Source organism: Harmonia axyridis, chromosome 3, assembly GCF_914767665.1.
Source record: "Harmonia axyridis chromosome 3, icHarAxyr1.1, whole genome shotgun sequence".
NCBI lineage: Eukaryota > Metazoa > Arthropoda > Insecta > Coleoptera > Coccinellidae > Harmonia > Harmonia axyridis.
The window spans coordinates 39229812-39249690 of record NC_059503.1 but is presented as its reverse complement, the minus strand read 5'-3'; the positions used below and the strand labels follow the sequence as shown (position 1 = coordinate 39249690).

Genomic DNA, 19879 nt, shown 5'->3' with positions numbered 1-19879 from the left:
TAAGGTGTAAAAGGTTGATAGGTCACGTGACCACGGAGCAATAGGTGCGTTCTCGATTTGCCGAACGATGACGGAGCTAACGGAACTGATATCGAAGAATTTTTGAATGTGTTTTCTGAAAAGAAAAAAAGCAATTTCGTCTAGATCTAATTTGTCTCCTCGTGATATCAGGATGTATTCTACATAATGTGTTCATCTTGAAAGAGTTGAAAGGAGATAATCCTGAGGATATTGATGATGAACCACTTAATGAAAAAGTTGGAAATTTTGTAGACATCGAAAATATGTATCATCAATCAGGGAACCAATTAGAAGAGAGTAAAAGGAATTTTATAATCTATTCTTTGAACATGGATGAAAGATTTCTTCGCTGAGATACAATTATGTTCTTCGTAAAATAAATCTTTATTTTTAATAATAATATTTGTTTCCTAAATGCCTTTAACATATACAAACATAAGAAAAAACTCTAAATATATAAAGAGATTTTGCATAATAAGATTATAATTCATGAATATTGTATTTCCAAAATTCTCAGATTCGTGCATGATGTTCAAAGACAACCAATGCATGTACCTATTTTCAAACCAATCCTTAATTTCTAATTTTTAGGTTCAAAGTTTAATACGATCTACCGGATTTCAAGAGAAAATTAATATAATCAAAAAAGGCATCAATTGTAATATTTGTAATGCCCGGTTTAGTCTTCTCTATAAAAATAAATTTATTTCTTATTGCGAAGCCTCCAATTTTCATTTGTATTGTCCTGAATATAAAACTTATTTGTGTTCAATATAACCTCTTGAAATCAAAAATTCCTATCCCACTGAATTTGGCGTACTTCTTTTGTTCATTTTTATGTTAATATTATTGTAATCTATGGTCCACAGTTCGCACCCTTTTCTCCGTCTACCTAGGCGGTGCATTCGGTTGACATTTACCGAACACAGAAGGTGCAGACGGTGCGAAAGGTGTGATTTGCCGAACGCTTAGGGAGCTTACGGTGGGGATGGTGCGAACGGTGTGACATATACCGAACGCAGTATAAGTGAGGGGAGGTTGAATATGGGCTCAGCCCAGTGTGACCAGATTTAGTAGAAATCTACTTTTTTAGTAGATTTTTCGCATTTTCATGGAGTTTTTAGTAGGAAGAAATCCTTAGGTAGATTTTAGTAGATTTTGGTACTTTTAAAAAATATAACTAGATGGTTGGGAGTATGGAAATTCGGATGTCTAGACTGTTCCTATGAATCAATTCATTGTTCATTCTCAGTGAGGTCCTACGTTCTACGTATTTCTAGAAGAACGTACCTACTTAAACATAATAAAATCATAAAAGTTCTTTGGTGACTGTCGGCTGAGAATAAATACGAAGAATGATGGAATAGGAATATCCGAAGGGTGTCTCATTAAAAACAGATGGTGTGTAAACTTCCGTTGAAAATATACCATTTTCTCACATTTGGTATTCTATTTAGTGCAAAAAATATGTCTTAAGGGTGTTCAATACCTTGTTCATACCACTGCTATTTCAGTGCTAATTTCAGTGCATTCCAATTCCAAAGTACAGGTCGGATTCATTTCATTTTTTGAGTGAACAATGACGTGATAGTGAACTTGAAGATCTCGTCTCGATTTTCAAAAAAAAATCGATAGTATTTCGCAAATCGAACTTTGAAATTGAACACTTTCTTTAAATGACTATTCAGCTTTAGAGAGACTTCTCATTTCAAGTAACTCATCCACAAATGTTCAGTGATATTATGTGTTTTGAATTGGTGCAAACATTTTTTTAAAATTGCTTGATTTGCTCTAATTGTAGATGTTTTTCATATGGAATTATGCTTTTTGGAACGCCTCCCAAAGGTTTACGCCTTTTTGTAACATGAACGCCAATAGAATCTTGAACTGTATTTTATGGCTCGAGATGAATGACACTTTTATGATTTACGAGGGTAGGGTTTCTCTCACGGGCGTAGCCAGGGGGGGGGGGTTTTGGGGGTTCAAACCCCCCCCGAAATGTTTAAGATGTCAAAATTTATTAAAAAGAAACATCAAGTTAACAGGAGTATATATTCGTAAATAAATAGAAATGAGATTTTCTATCAATTCTAAACATGCATTGTGGACTCCACAATTTAACGAATTTTATTCGATCTAATTCAGTATGTTGAATTATCTGAATCTGAAGTAGTAACTTCAGATTATTCACTTTGAAACTTATTTTTTTCTTCAAAATCCCGAAAATATATTTAATTCATTCGTAATCTGAAATCTTAATTGAATTACCGCTACGTAATCCAGTCAATTTGTGCTCACATGTGCCCCTCAAGGGGAAGTTATGGGTTAGTTTTGATTTCTTCGATCGTATATGTATTTTTTTGGGTGCTGAATCCGAATCTGAGGCTTAGCACCAAAATTTCGTGACGGAACATTTAAAAAAAAATTTCATCTTCTGGCGTTTTCTTCCATCATGTTTTTGTCCGATAAACCTGGCTCAAACGATAGTTCAAAATTGGCGTATTTCATCTATCTCTGCTAAAATCCAGTTGATGGGAAAGTTTTAATTTCTTCGATTTATTTTCTGTGTTTCTGGGGTACAGAATTCGTTTTGGTTTACCACCAAAAATTCAAAAAAGGTGAAAATTTTCATTTTTTGAAACTTTCTACACATAAATTTGAATTTGAGTAGGTACTTTGTTGTATAAATACTACGAAGGTATTCATTTCCTAAATATATTCTTAGGAATCGAGTGAAGAAATAAACTAAATTTCAAAAAGTGATTTTGAAAATGCTTTTTTTCTCAAAATATACTTGAGGAATAAAACTAGTGAGAATAGACTGAATGGGTTGGCTCTCATGAAGTTGATATATTTGAAAAGAAACACAGAAGACTTTTTTATAATATGTAAATAAAATCAAATGTTTTTGTTCTTTTTTGTTTTTTTTATGGTTAAATATATATTTTATAATGAATATGGTTATGGTTATGTCAAGCACTTTTATTCGCTTTATTTTCTTGAACCAGTGGCATATACAGAGAACGAGTTTGATATTCTTGCTATACCATATAAAGGGTGTTTTTTTAGAGCTATAGAACTTTAAATTGCAATAAACCAACGATGGTTTATTCGATTGACATGAATTTCATTTATCCGCAAGATAATTTTGTGGCATTACATTTTAAATATGATTTCTGGCATATGACCGCCATGGCTGGCTCGGATGTAGTCCGATCTGGACGTCCAATTTTCGATGACTTTTTCCAACATTTGTGGCCGTATATCGGCAATAACAGAGCGAATGTTGTCCTTCAAATGGTCAAGGGTTTGTGGCTTATCCGCATAGACCAATGACTTTACATAGCCCCACAGAAAGTAGTCTAGCGGTGTTAAATCACAAGATCTTGGAGGCCAATTCAAAGGTCCAAAACGTGAAATTAGGCGGTCACCAAACGTGTCTTTCAATAAATCGATTGTGGCACGAGTTGTGTGACATGTTGCGCCGTCTTGTTGGAACCACAGCTCCTGGACATCATGGTTGTTCAATTCAGGAATGAAAAAGTTAGTAATCATGGCTCTATACCGATCCCCATTGACTGTAACGTTCTGGCAATCATTGTTTTTGAAGAAGTACAGACCAATGATTCCACCAGCCCATAAAGCGCACCAAACAGACTGTTTTTCTGGATGTAACGGTGTTTCGACATACACTTGAGGATTAGCTTCACTCCAAATGCGGCAGTTTCGTTTGTTGACGTTGCCTTTCAACCAGAAGTGCGCTTCATCGCTAAACAAAATAAAATGGATGTAGTGCGCGATACGTATTCCGCACAGAACCATTATTTTCGAAATAAAATTGCACTATTTTCAAGCGTTCTTCAGGCGTGAGTCTATTCATGATGAATTGCCAAACCAAACTGAGAATAAATAACTTGACAGCTGTTAAATCGGTCGCCATCTTGAACAGTAACGCCAACTTAAAGTTATATACCTCGAAAAAAAACACCCGTTACATGTAGGCACAATCCAAACACTCATTTATTTCTATGAAAAAATTCTTATTTCTCCCATTATCCTTTCTGTATACGCCTTTGTCTCAAACCCCCCCCCGAAACTGAAACCTGGCTACGCCCGTGGTTTCTCTAATTGGCTAAAATTGTGTACATTACTAGTTTATGACAATATTGCACTGAAGAATAGGGATAGGTAGAAAACTTGTTATGAAATCATTGTTAGAATTACAAACGATACTGTTCCTAAAATATATATGCTAGCTGATTTTATTCGTAATGATGTCTGGAGAAGTACATTTTGAGCGCTTAGTATCATAAAGAAAATTTCAAAAGTCATAAAGTAATTAAGATGAAAAAAAGGTATCTGGATTTTTGCCGAAATATGGAAAATTATTAATATTTGAGAAATCTGAAAAAAAATTCTCAAAAAAAAAATTTCTTTTGAAAAACTCCCTATTCCCGAAACTCTATCTACAATATTTACCATTTCAATTTAACCCTGAAAATAGGCAATTCTTGATTAAGAAAATTTTCTCGTACTTCCTTCATTAATATTAACTTGAAAAAATTTATAGTAAAAATTTTTCGCTTCGTGAAGCCATTCTTGTATACATACCTCCTTGAAAATTTTATGTCATAAAAGTTTAAGAAATTGCAATATTTTTTTCAAATAATCTTTTTCGTTAACAAAAAATGAAAAATTTATGTAATGCAATGTAAAGTGATGTGCGTCTTTTTTTTTTTCATCATCATATACCGTTTCTCCATCAGCGAATGACATCTTTTAATCCAAAAAAAATCCGCCATTTGTGTAATTGAATTTCAATAATATGAAATTCTAACAGTATTGAAATATTCCATTTTTTTCTCGAGTTAATAGATGCCTTCGTTGATGAAGGAAGGATCATAACATATTGAATTGAAAAAAATTCACACATTACATTTTTCGTTTCTTTAGATTTCTTAAATGTTGATAGTTTCCGAGATATCACTTCGCCACAATGGCCGTACTTTTCGAATTTTGTGACGGGAATGGTCTCCAACGATAGTGTTTGACTCACCGATGACGAATCCGTCCTCAAATTCGATTCTGGTCAGTCCGTCAGGCCGTCCTATACGTGACAAATATATGATATGCAGCCCTTTCTCACTATCTATATATTCAATTTCAATGAATTTATAAATCAAACTAGAACTTTATGAATCGTTATTTCTTAGAATATATAAGAAAAGATATTTGTAGATAATTCAATTTTGAAGGCATAACTTTTTCCATTTATGAAAAGGAACTGTGTAATTAGTATATTAGTATATTTTCTATATGATGAGTATTATAAATACCTACATGTACATATTTACATAACGTGTTACATGTACTTGAGTGTTTTGTTCAGTTTTGTTTTATTTTATGAGAAAATAATATTTTTTTTTGTGACTTGAAGAATAAACCTTATTTTGATAATTTATAAGTTGCTTCATTTCATAAATTAAAATCACTCCAGTAATCCGGACGCCTCCATAATCCGGGCAGGTACCGGAACGAAATCTGCCCGGACTACTGAAGTTATACTGTACATGGCTGAGCGTAGCGTGGCTGGGAATTCAGCTAAGGTAGTCAATCACTACTTTGTCGCCTAGTAACACAAATTATTGTGTGAATTTTATTTGGCAATAACCCTTTTCATCCGATTTCGATGAAACAAAGCTTGAATATTGAACTTAGATGAGCTGAATATTTCTGTAAAAACCCAAAGTGACACCCGATAGACAGAACAAAATACAACTTTTCATTCCTATTCTGTTACTCTTTTCTTATTGCCCTCACTAATTTTTTTTCACGATTTATAATACGTGTCAAATGTCAAATAATCATTTGAATAATCATTCTGAATTTCAGGAGAATATCAAAAATTCTCATCTAGATAAAGAGACCGACAACAATAACCTAATAAATCGCATATCTTATATTCCTATACACAGTGTTGTGGCCTCCAAAGGCGCATAAAATGAGAACTCAAAAGCTTTTCGAATTTTACATTCTAGAAATCTCAATATCCAAATTTTTCTGATTTTCTCTGTGAAATCATACAACCAGAGATGATCATATATTTTTTCTCAATTCGAATAAATTGCTATTTCTATTATCCATACTCAAAATAAGTCCATGACAGTGGTTCATTGTCATTTCTAACTTCACAATATTGTCAGCGATTTTCTTATTTAGTATTATATACCTAAACAGTGGCGTACCCAGACATAAGCCTTGTAGGAGGGATAAAGGAAAAAAATCAAATTTTCCTTCTTTTGAAGAAGTTTTCCAAAGAATTTTGCTTACTCATAATAAGATTGTGATATATAAGGTTGTTACATATAATGGATATTCCTCCTGGGGATATATATCCCCCTTATCCCCCCCTAGGATACGCCACTGTATCTAAACTGAAGTGAATTTCTAAAGTTTACAGAAACACAAATTTACTCTTTGCTGGGCTTCATCGAGAGTTGAGATTTTATTAGGGGCAATAAATACCAAACAGGCGGTTCTTCAATTTGAATGGGTGTGTCAGGTACAAATCTACCAAAAATTTTTGGGTAGCTCCATCTAGCGGAATTGCAGTTTCAGCGCAAAGTAGTCTACAACCTTAACTGAAATTTCACGACAAATTTGGGTGGTTGCATATTTCAGATTTCGAATGCCAAATGCAAGAGAATATTTTCGGCTATTAACCGCATCAAAACAAAAAAAAGAAACAGATTTCTAAATGAGAAGAAAGCATTATTATAACATGCTAAAGAAGGACTTAAAGAGATAGGCGATTGTTGTCGTTTTCAACCTACAAAAAATATGCTCGAATCGATGGATAGTGAGAATTTATATATGGATGTTAAAGACGATGATTTGACTGCAAATTGATACTGATTTTTCAATTATTTTTTTATGTTCAACTGTAGTATTTCACTTCTTCATTTAATGTTATTTTTATCCCAAAGATTTTAGTTTTTATTTCTATTTATATCCTTTTGTTTATTTAAATATAATTTAAATTAAATTTGTTTTTTTATATTTGCTATTTTGATCCTATATATTTTTGTTCGGTTATTTTTCCTTTTTTTTTGTCTTTTAAATTTTGAAATGAAATCTTGTTTTATTTTCGAATCTGTACGCATCTGTACTGTTTATTCTATTCGTGAAGTAAAATTTAACCATAAGAGACATTATATAAAGTGTATTCTGAATAATGTTAAAATCTAATGCAGCGTCGTCTGTGAAATTTTGTCAAAAAATATGTTAGTAGATTTTTAGTAGATTTCTGCGGCAAGTTTAGTAGATTCACCATATTTCAATCTGGTCACGCTGCTCAGCCAATACCTCCTAGAAAACAGTAGTCTAGGAGGTATTGGCTCAGCCTCAGGACTATGAGCCTTCTACTCTTTATATAAAATATTATTAGTGAATAATCGAATAGTGAAAATATTAGTAAATATAAAAATTGATCGAAATATAAAATCGGAAAACCTCATTTAAACGTATTATGGATCCTTGCCGGAAAAAGGTCAATCCGTCCAGAGCGGAATTCAGAAGGTCTTCCTAGAATCGGAGTAAATATATATATATATTTTTTGGGTAATCAAAAATAATTTTTTTCACGACAGCGTTTACTCATATCTGTAATGTGAGAAAAAAGTTTTGATAACGAAGTTTGAACCGAAAATTACTGGAAATAATAGCATTTTTTTAATTACCGATTCGATTGTACCTACGTTATACAGGCTGCATAGCCTTCCCGCATTTACATTCAAAACACATATATCAAATTAAAAAAAAAATCAAAACACATTATATCACATAATGAAAACTTCTAATTGGAATATCTATGCCAAATTTAAGTTGAATATCTTGTGAAGAGAAGGTGCTATGAGAAAAAAAAACTTGAACTTTATCATCTGTATCTCGAAAACGAATCTTTTTCGGGGCCATGTTATGGCACTTTATTTCTTAAAATGTTCCAAGGAATCCTCCAATTTAGGAACATCCTGTACCTATAGTTAATTCAAAACTGATGTCTTCACAAATGAATTGCAATTTGAATGAAATACATTAAATTGAGAAACACATCACAGACAATTTTTTGATTCGAATAACTCAGTTCAGTTTTTTGATAACTGCAGAGTACAGTTTTAAAATTTTGTCACGAGAATAACAGAAAAAAGCGAAAACAACGGGTACGTGTATACCGATGACGAATGAAAAGTCAAAGATGGTAAATTAACTCTATACCTGCTTCAGATTCCACAAATATATGTGTTGAAGAATTGAATTTGACCACGGATTCGTCATCAGTGATTCCGAAACAAGTTCGGGAAGACAAAAAGAGAAATGTGATTTAGACAAATCAAGAAAAAAAAAGGGCTAAGGACTCTGAAATACATCCGATATATTTGAAAACTAGAGATTCCTTCCAATTAACATATAAAATTTATAGCAGTTGAAAGTCATTTTTTTGCTATATAAAAAAAGTTTAGTCTAGTTTTCAAATATATCGGATATATTTCAGAGCCCTTAGCTCTGAAAGAAAAATCTTTCTTAATTTGTCTGAATCACATTTCTTTTTTTGTCTTTCCGAACTTGATTCGGAATCACTGATGACGAAACCATGGTCAAATTCAATTCTGTTCGAATATGCACGATATAACTCTCAACAGAAAAACTAATAGAAACACATTTTCAGGGTAGGTCGACTAGGGGTTCCGTATTAAGGCCATTAATTTTGTTTTCCTGATATATTTGAAACGGCGAACAAGATCAGTTAAAAATTTAGATGTAAAATATTCATTTTAAGCTTCATTTAGAATTTAAGGTGTATCGTGTTACCAGAATTATAGAAAATTAAAGCAGAATGTCGAAAATCAACTAGATTGTATGAATCTGAAATAGCGACTGGAATATTCATGACAAATTTCAGAACCATATGATTTCATTTTCAATTGATGACCGTTCTAAAGCCGCTGCTTTTTATGCATTTTCTTGAGTTCACATTGGTCCCGCTAGATGTCTCGACGATCATTTTCATCCTCCAAGTGGTCGAATTCGAATAATCTGCCGCTCGCGGACGTAGACGGCGTCGCTCCTTGGAAATGACGAGACGATAAAAACCGCGTTCGAGAGGTTGTAGTCGGAGGAAATACCACCGACGGACAAGGTATTGGCACCACGTGAACTACCGGCTTACTCTACCGCCGATAAACAACAATATTAATAATAATAACAAACACACGGAATACGTGATCGGACCACAAGCCCGCATTAGTGATAATATCCATGAACGGAAAATTCCGAGCTTAATTTCAAAATTTTTATTTGCATATTAAATCCTTATTGTTGCTTTAAGGATTAGGTACGAATGTCTGACTCTTAGAGCAGACAGATGAAACGACGTTGAATCAGGTTTTACCTATTTGATTGTAATTTCCGAGGTGATTTCCTAGTCCGTGATCGGATTTTCTTTGTGATCTTTCTTTTTTCGCCGTTTTTCTTCCACTATAGTGGCTGTGCTATTTTCTCGTGATGGTGTTGTTTTGACCGGCATCGAAAAGTGCAAGGTTGAATATCAAAAACACGTGAGTTATCAATTGTGTTGTGTTAGAAGTTGCTTTTCGTTTTCGCCTTTAAGGACACCGGTTCGAAGTGTATCGGATGTTTCACTCTAGTTACTTTCCTTTAATTAGCCAATTATTTACGTTTCTTGGTTCATTGCCTGCAGGAATGGCACCTATTATTTCAAAGCCTCTTGAATATTTTATATTTATGCGAATTAATATTTTATACATTTTTTATATCCATTTAAGCCTTCTTTCCTATCTGTCCTCTATTAATTTTCCACATTTTACCCATTGATTTTTCAATAAAATTTTCCACGAGAATAAAACTCACACTTTTACATGCATTTTTAGAACTAATCGTTTACAACGTCTATTGTGTACCTACTCGATGTGTCGTTAATAATGTTTTCAAGTTAAAGAAAAACACAAAAAGTCTTAAACAATTGTTTATTATTTTCTGCGTTCATGCGAATAGCTCTTGTATAATTTTTAATTGAAGCTTTAATGGGATAATTTATTCGATTTTTGTACGCTTAAAAATTCTAGAGAATGAACTATTTTTTAATATTTCATTCACGATTCAATAATGCTAAAATGAAATAATAGAATTTGTTGATTTTCTTTTTCTTTTATGTACGAATCTATAAGGAAATTTATTCAACGTTCTGTCCACTGCTGATGTTTCAACAAAATCTGAAGTGCCAAATAAATAGATTGGGGAATTATTTAAGATCTGGCCATTAATTGCCTGTTGAAAGTTTACTTCAAATTAAAGACATTTTCATTATCATCAGGTCTCTAAGTTGATTGAAACTGTTTTTTATCTGGTAGATTGAGAACGAACAATGTGCCTGTTCTTTTAGTAGAGTAGTACGTATCATATACCAGCAATTATCTCGTTATTCTTGTTGGTTACGTTAATATAATGAGCGGATATTATAATTGTCACAAGTTTTTGCTCTCTCGTTCATTTGTTGGAATCCTGACGATAATATGATATTTTAATTATGCAATCGACCAGTGGAAAATTCCGAATAACATTCTACAATATGGTTCACTGTTCCATTAAGGTACATCTTATCCTATACCTTTTGTGCTGTTACAATATACCACAGATATGTCAAATAAAATCTGGATCAAAAATTAGCAATGATTTTCTCATTTCCTCAGGTGTGATTGTGATTACCCCGAAAAACAAAACTCTTTTTCAGATTTCTAGAAATTTTTAAAAGAAAAGTGAGAATTCAAAAGTCGAGCACATTCACTCCACTCATCTCAACCAATAGAGGAAGAGTTTCATTACCTGAAGACTGTAGGTTTAGCGGCCATTCAAAGGAAATCTTCAAAGATTTACTTTGAATAACTCGATAACTAAAATTAATTTTAGTTCCACCTTCCACCTTCAAATCATTAGTTCTAAGGGCGATTAGGTATGAGGAATTTATTTTTTTCCGGATTTACAAAGTACCTACAATTTCAGATAGTTTCAAGGTATTCTTAACTGCTTAAATCAAAGACGTAAGCTTATTAGTAAGCTCATTAGTAAGCTTAAGACAGAATGCTCCTCATCACAGGTGTTCATCTAAAAATAAATCTCATTTCGAAAAGAAAAAACAAAAATAAAATAAAAATATAACAATCCCTGAGAATTTCAAAATAATCTATATATCACTATTATTATCATCCTACTTCAACCAATCAGCGTAGGAAAGAAAACTCCCCTCCTAGTGGCTTTCTCACTCCCCGCTAAGAGAAACATACACTCAAACCCAGATATTCAAAATATCAGAGGATAGGGCTTGGTCATGTCCGGTCCTCGTCGCTTGCTTGGTCCTCATCCTCATACTCCCCTTTGTGAAGTCTTCTCCCCGTCCTTGCTGTTCCTAAAAAAGTGCTTTCTGCATTATATTTTATACGTAGAGGTGGTCACTAAGGTTGTTCAGTTCTGCTAAAACTGGTATCTACCTGTATAAAAAGCTATAATAACAGAAACTAGTTCTTTGGATATAAATTTTTCGGTACTATTTCTGTGGTTGGGATGATTATTGGGATAATTATTGTTGAAAGCAATCCTCACTGGAAATTTATCTGAATTCGAAGTCTATAGAGTTGTGGAAGCCAGGCTCTCAGAAGGCGAGACCACCATGTCGAAGCCTAAGGATCGAGCTTTCTTAGACAATACACGTTCTTTGGACCTATCGTGAGCAGGTCAGAGAGATATACGAGAAGCAAATTATTGTCTACACAACTTCTCTTTCCTTTTTGAACGAACGTTCAAACACGGCATAATCACTTACCGTTCAGCGAACGGTAATATTTGTTGTTTCAACTCGCCGAGTTCAGTAGTATTTTTTCAGGAAAATCGTGTAAAAATCTTCAACGTAACTTTTAGCCACAGTTAAGGACCGCCATCCACCATGCCTTGTTATGCCATATAGGTATTAGAAGTTTTCAAATTCGAAAAGATTGCAATTTTTGAATGCTAACTTCCAATTGTCCCCTTGGCTATTACTTGATAACTGCATTTTCCGTTATAATATCTTGAAAATAAAAGCTCGCTCTTCGAATTTTGTGGACGCTGGCTGAAATATTTTCTATATATTTCCAGGTAATTGATATCATTATCGATGACTGTGAATATTGGTTTTTGTGTTGGGAATTTTCAAAATTAAAAATGATTCTCGATCCTTTATGTCCCTCACGCTCATATTGTACATCTCTTCTCTTCTACACTCCCCTGATATACCTAATATGATTATTCCTACCTAAAAGGACATAATAAGTTTATAAAGTACCATTATACAGGGTGGCCATTTGAAAACGAAACAGACGAGATTACAGACGAAATAAAGTTTTTCGATAGAAATGCTCGGACAGGTCGATTTCTGTTTCGAGGGGGACAACTTAAGATGTAGGTTACGGACGCATAGCGCTTCAACCCTTGCTGCTACAACCTCAATTTAAAGGTATTTTTATACTGATTTCAGCACAGTAATTGTTTTTTCATTTTATGCATTAGTTCTCGAAATATTCATGCGTTAGTTAGTTAGGAAGGAAGCCACTGTCATGGTTGTTTTGAAGCTCAAAATGTCGATTTTTCACAAAACACTACAAGTGCCATGAAAACACCACTTCATTTTCAAATACTTAGTTAAGAATATTTCGAGAACTAATGCATAAAATGAAAAAACAATTACTGTGCTGAAATCAGTATAAAAATACCTTTCAAATGAGGTATCACTCACCCCATCTGCCCTATTCAAAATTTGGGGGTGAGGGTTGTAGTAGCAAGGGTTAAAGCGTATGCGTCTGTAACCTACATCTTAAGTTGTCCCCCTCGAAACAGAAATCGACCTGTCCGAGCATTTCTATCGAAAAACTTTATTTCGTCTGTAATCTCGTCTGTTTCGTTTTCAAATGGCCACCCTGTATAAATAAAAGAGAAGCACACCTTAATAATTAAAATCATCCGGTGCTTCTTTCAAGAATGAATTCATTTCTTCTCTAGTGAGAACTGTAGATTTTTTGGGTTTATAACCAACAGTTTTTCTTTCAAAGAATGCTATAAGGGTTGCGAACGTGGATATTTCGATATCATGTTCGAAAATATATGGAACATGCAGCATTGCAGCCCAAAGAAATCCAGAAGATTGTAGGTTTTCAATTGATCGATCGAAAGAAGCAAGCGCAATACTTTTTCATAGATTAGACTGCCTTTTCCTTGAATCCATTTCTTGAAAGTACATAGGTATTGTCATAGTATAACTTATACTATGGTATTGTATGTGCCCCGCAACGAATAGCTGAGAAAACCGAGATAAAGAGCCAAATACCACACTGATATCATTCATAACATTTTTTCTCTCATTAACATGGAAAATTTCAGCGAAAGCTATAATTGTCGAATCTTGATTTCCGCATAATAAACTATCAAATTTTGATTTAAGGCTCATTTTCACGCTGATATTACTCTCATGATAGTCTGAGAGGGAAACGTGTTATCGCACTTTCATGTTTTGACTTTTATTGACGGCGAAAGCTACCGCGATTAATTCCGAACTATTCTGTGAGTTCTATCAACTATATAGCACAAGGAGATGGCGCGAGAGCGCTGTTGCGAGCATAGACGTATCTTGGGATAATGAGTCTATGGTCGCGACAGCGATAGTACCTATTACCGTGTCTTATAGCGTATTCGACTGGCTGCACCAATGCGAATTAATTCGAATTTTTGTAGTGCTATATCACATAATCAGCTCGAATTAATTCGCACTGGTGCAGCCAGTCGAATAGGCTATTAGTAAACCACAGTGGCGACACGAGTAGTGTCATTTTTGATTGGCTGCCGGTTTCTGAGTAGGGATTCGCGACTTAGCTTGATATTCAAGCTTCTTAGCTCAAGCTTAAGCCAAATAGCTTGAGCTTGACTTGAAATTAACTCAAGGTAGAATCTTTCATCGTGATACTGAGCCTTATGTGGAATTTATGCTTCATTTCATTGATCGAATGAATTCCGAAATTTCATCATAATATATTATAATACCCATTCTTATATCACAAATGCAATGTCGGTTAAGGCGCTGAATCACTAATCTGGGTTTTCAAACTTGGTTGGGTTCAAGTTCTGCTGAGGATCACATTGCTTCGGATTCTTAAGAAATAGAAGCAGTGGAAGTAGTGAAAGCAATTGTGGTCACTTTTGGGAAAAAATATTTGGCATCCAATTTCAAAATTTCCATTCGTTTCTGTATGTGTGTTACAGCCTTACTTTAACAATACCCATTTGATTTTGATGATTTTTGTTATGGACATTCAGTTTGACCCCACAAAGTCCAATTCGAAATTCAGATTTTCCAGATGAAAGACGTGCGTTCAACATTTGTGAGAATCGTAGGTATCAATCATTGATATTTTTGTCGAATTGCGATAACTTAGGATCTGTATGTCATATTTCATTAGAATTTTATGTGCATATATAAGTTCATGGATAAGATGAATTAGAAAAGATTTCAGCAATGCGGCTGTCACATGGGAAAAATAAGCAATTCAATCATTTAACCACAAAGTCTTCTTTTTATAACGGATTGATTTGTTTCGAATTTTTCCGGTTAGGAGGATTGAAGAAATGCAGAAATTTCGTGCGATGTCGAGTTCATGACAGAAAGACGCGGACAGTATCGATTGATTCAATCCGAAAAGGATAAATATGATGCAGAATAAATTTTTAAATTTTTGGAAGATTATATTTAATGATATCTAATTAGCAGAATGAGATTTACAATATGCAAGTCAGTAAAGTACATGAATTTGCACCAAATAAAATTTTTCGCAGGCCAACCGTAAAATGAGAAACAACAATTTCATTTACTGTGGATAAGGAATATGCCATTATAATATGGCATCGATATTACTCTATTAGATTTTCAATTTACTCCAAGTTAAAAATTGGCACAAAATTTTAAAATATCTTGTTGTCATTCAAATAACGCGAAATGGAAATTATTGCATGTTTCATTGTATCATCTGATTAAAAAAACCATAAACATTAGCCAGCAATATTTGAATGAACAACAGGTGGCTCTGGGAAAACCAAAGTGACCAAATCGTCAAGAAACAATGATTTCTATTTTTATTGTTCAAGGTTTTCATGGACAATTTCTACTGCTTTTACCAACAATATACAATGTGGAAAGCGTATAATATTTGAAAAATGAAACTAAGAATTATCTGTTCTTTTGAATTAACATTCAAAGTTGACACTATAGTGTTTTAGGTATTTCCTAATTTCTAATATAGTATACTATGTCAGAAATTACCTCAGAGTTAACCAAAAACTACTGCAAATATTACACTTTAGTGTAATATTTCTCTATCAGCGCAAAGTATCTACCTATCTCGACTCGCGAAACAAAAAAAACTCGAAAATAGCAACGAAAAAATTTTTCAACTAATATCCACCGAATATCATATTTAAAAATAGAATCATCCTTTAGCAAAATTTTAAATTTCATAATTGTGTTGTGTTTTTTTCAATTTTTGTTTCTTAAATTTTTTCACCCCAAAATTGATGGATCGTGTTTTCGAACTAGGAGAATCAATGGAGTAGGTATGGCAGCGATTTTTGTACCACATTTCATGCAAATAGCTCTTATACAGGGTGGCCACTTTTTCAATGGGATTGTATTGGTAACTTTTAAACCATAAGAGTTAGAAGGTCGGTCAAATGGAGAAAAAGTTGCATGCATAGAAGCATTATCAAGCAGTTCAAACAAATCGAGATTATCAGGGCCGGTTATGGAGATATCATAAGAAAAGTAAATTATGTCATTTTGAAATTTCTTTTTTTTCCACTTTATTTCAAATATTATCAAAAAATGTTACAGGAATTTTTTTATACGACAGTAAATTGTTCTCAATTTGACGTAATCAGATTTCGTATCCAACGTTTCGTGCTCTCTGGGCCACCCTCAACCTCATTTTTTTCAATATGGACCTGTATATTTTATGACACTTTTCGAAATAACTTTTAACGCTGAATTCAACGATATATCAAACAATGTTATTCAAAGTTGATTTTCAGGTGATTTTGACCCTTGTTGAACACATATTTGGGCCCTTCTATTGACCCTATTGATTCACAAAATGAATGCGGCTAGCGAAATGGCTTTAAGATGGAATTTATCGTTTTATATATTAATACCAAATAGTTTAGTGGTGTCAATTGAGTGGTGCGACATGGTGATCACGGGTTTTACGAGTTCACATCCCAGCACAATTTTTTCTTTTTACTGTCTTATTTTTCTATTAGTAAAAGAAATATTGTCATTCATATAAGTATAAAAAACGGGTGTTTGGACAATCATGAGGTGTTATTCGCCAAAACAAATAAATTTTCTGTACTAGTGAAAGAAATAAATATTTCGAAATAAGTCCCTCATTTTCCACTTTAGGAAGAAAGGTGATATGAGCTTTCTTGTTGAGATTGTCATAACGAATCGAAATGCATGAAAAAAAATAGGGTGTTCCATTGAAAAAAATATAATTTTATGAAATATTATGACAACGCGACTGTCAATTTTTTTTGTTTTCGGCATCGAGAAGGACACTAAAAATGCTACTAGTTTTCCCATTTAACCGACATCGTAGCATCAATAATAATGGAGTTGGCAATGGTGCCGACTTAATTTGGAACACCCTGTATAATTCATGTTTTGATGATAAACCCTCGACGACGTGGCATAATAGTTTAGCTGTTTTGCTTCCTGCCATATTGGTATCATTTCCATAGTAACATTCTTGGACGTTCGCCAAAAAAATAAAAGTTAAGCTCAGTGAAATGTCATTGAATTCTCAAAATGCAGTGCTTTGGTTATATTTATTGAAATTATTCGCTATATAATCGTAACGAATACCAACTCGATCGTAGACAATATATTTCGATTATACGAATCTCTTCACTCGACCTCGACGTAGTTCGCGAAACATCACGAGAGCGCAGCCCGAGTGGTGTTTCGCGAACTACGTCTCGTGAATCGCTTTTTAATCGAATATTGTCTATGTTCTAGTGATATTAAATTGAAAATATTATTCGTTATATAATCGTAACGAATACCAACTCGAGCATAGAAAATATATTTCGATTATACGAACCTCTTCACTCGAGGTCTCGTCACTCGGTGTATAATCGAATATTGTCAATGCTCTTGTGGCATTATAACTGATAATAGATAAATCCGAGGTAAGAGTGTTCCGAGTACCAACATATAATAATAAAATATAAACATGAAAATCTGTGCGAATCTGAAATATTCTTGCACGATTTTATTCTGCAAGATGTGGCAGAATGAACGGATTAGCCACAGAATAAGAGAAAGATACGTTTTACGTTATTAAGTTCATTGTGAATAAGAGTGTAGTTATTTCAACTTCAGTCATTCCACAAAATTGCCGAAATTTCTTTAGAACTCAAATTACTCATTGAGTTCAATATCGTTGCAATGTTAAATATATTCCCTATTTAGGTATTTAGCAGATTATACTATGCAAATTCATCACCTGTCATTAGATTAATCAGAGTCAAAACACAATAACTGTTCTTGCTGAAAATCCCAACACTCGGTCAGTGTTTAATTTCTATCCAATATTTCAACGTCAATTCGTTTGATCGTTGCCCTCACTGTGGCTATTGGCACTAAATATATCTGAAGCAATACGAAAATAAACATCAGTTTCACTTAGTGGTTTACTGAACCTTCAGTCGAAGAAATCAGTTAATAGTATTAACAGGTCGAAACTTGAAATTATTAAATCAGATTTCAGATTGCGGATTGCAACGATAACTTGTCGACAAAAATTATCAACTTATTCTGCAATAATGTATCCTGCTTTTAGTAGTAGTAAATGTTTAAGAGCGATAATTTCTGTAAGAGCGAATAATTTTCGCGATAGGTCAACTCTAATTTAAACGATAATATTCATGTGTATAGTGCGCACACTATAAGGTTACGATGCTGTGAAGAGTTGATGACTACCTAAATATGTTGAATCGTTGATTACTTACTTTTGTACTCGCTTTTGTGTGTTCTTTTTTTTTAAGACCATGAGGGCATTTATATTGGAGCAGGAATAATTGATGGAGCTCCTTAATTCAGAACTGGTTATGATATTGCCAAAGTACTGCCAATTTAGGGTTTTTCAAATTATAATGCAGTCGTTATTTTAGTATTGTTAGGATGAATAAACGAAACAAACTTGTTTGATATTCAAGGAGGAAGTTTTGGAATTAGAGTCATAGAGCTTTGACAAAACCATGCTAAATCACAGTTAATCGATCGCATACATGAAGATATAACGTATTATAATGAAGAATTTCGAAAATCTTATTGCAGTTATAGATCAGTGATATTAGTCGGAAATTGGAACATCAAATTTGTTTCCCGTCTAATAAACTGGAAGACAGGGAAGCGGAAGAGTGGCCGGGAATCGTGCAATATTGAATAAAAAAGTGAGTAGATAAGCAAAAATACTATACTATATTCACAATTTCGAAATATTAACGATGGAATACAGAAGAACTGGAAATTATTGGAAGCCATGTCTCAATTCTCGATAATATTCAAAATATCCCAAAAGAAGAAGTAGCAGGTATTTAAATCCGAAATCAATGAAATCAAGTGGAAATGCACGATTTCTCAACGGATATTTTACTGTTAAAAATCAGCTTGCTGCAATAGAATTTTGCTTGCACTTTTAATAACCCAGAAGGATGCGACGTCTCAAACGAAAGAATCTCAACAAAAGTGACAGGTTGCGTGCACCGTTCGACAGTGGCGTACCCAGACATAGGCCTTGGGGAAGGATAAAGAAAAAAAAAGTTGATTATTCGTTTCCGATGTCTTTTGAATTTACAGACACTTCTTGAGATTGATTTTCAATTCCAGTAGTTCCGAGATTTTACTCAAAATATTATTGATTTTTACCTGATTGTTCATTTTTATTATAAATTTGGCATTTATAGTCCGTAAGTGAATAATGATTATGCCGACGACAGTCGAATCAGATCAAGCCTTATGATATAACCACTGGTTGATGAATTCGTTAATCAATTTTTTACACAATTAAATTATTACGCCTTGTGACTTATAATGGATATTCCTCTTTGGGGGGAATATATCCCCCCTATCCCCCCCCTCTTCGATACGCCCCTGCCGTTCGGTGCCAATAATTGATATTAACTGTAAACATGTGATTAAACTCAGACCCGTACCTTAAATTTTTTGGAATAGCATTCGAATTAAGGTGGATATCAATGATATCATCGCATATTTATTATATATAAAAAATATTCGATGATATCATTGATATCCACCCTATAGGCCGTTTATATGGTGAAATGATAATTGTAATGAGTTCTACCTTCTGCCAAAAAAGACTCAACTTTGAAAAAAATCCCTGTATATATAAAGCGTTCAACACGTAATAATTTTGAATGAAGCTTGAAACTATTATTTTTTATTTGCACGTAAAATCTCAATCTGATCAGATCTGGGTTCTGTTGCACAAAATACTTTTCACCTTGTATTTTTGCAATTCACAAATGAATTATATTACACGAAAAACATTCAGAATTGAAAAATGAGATGAGAAAAAATGCATAGTACTTTGTAGCAACCGATCTGAAACTACATTATTTTTTATTCGAATTCAAAATCTCAATTTGATCGGATCTGTGGTCTGTTGCATCAAACTCCTTACAAACTTAA

General features: G+C 33.5%; 1 protein-coding gene across 3 annotated transcripts in view; it reads left to right on the top strand.

The window, feature by feature from the left end:
- LOC123675002 (chloride channel protein 2) overlaps positions 1-19879 on the top strand; it is an 82953-nt gene that overhangs the window by 4003 nt on the left and 59071 nt on the right. The window contains exon 1 of one of the 3 annotated variants that reach the window (XM_045610220.1): positions 9162-9217. The exons of 1 other annotated variant lie outside the window; for it this stretch is intronic. The gene's annotated coding sequence lies outside the window, so the exon portion shown is untranslated. One more of the 3 variants, XM_045610217.1, reaches the window with a different exon arrangement.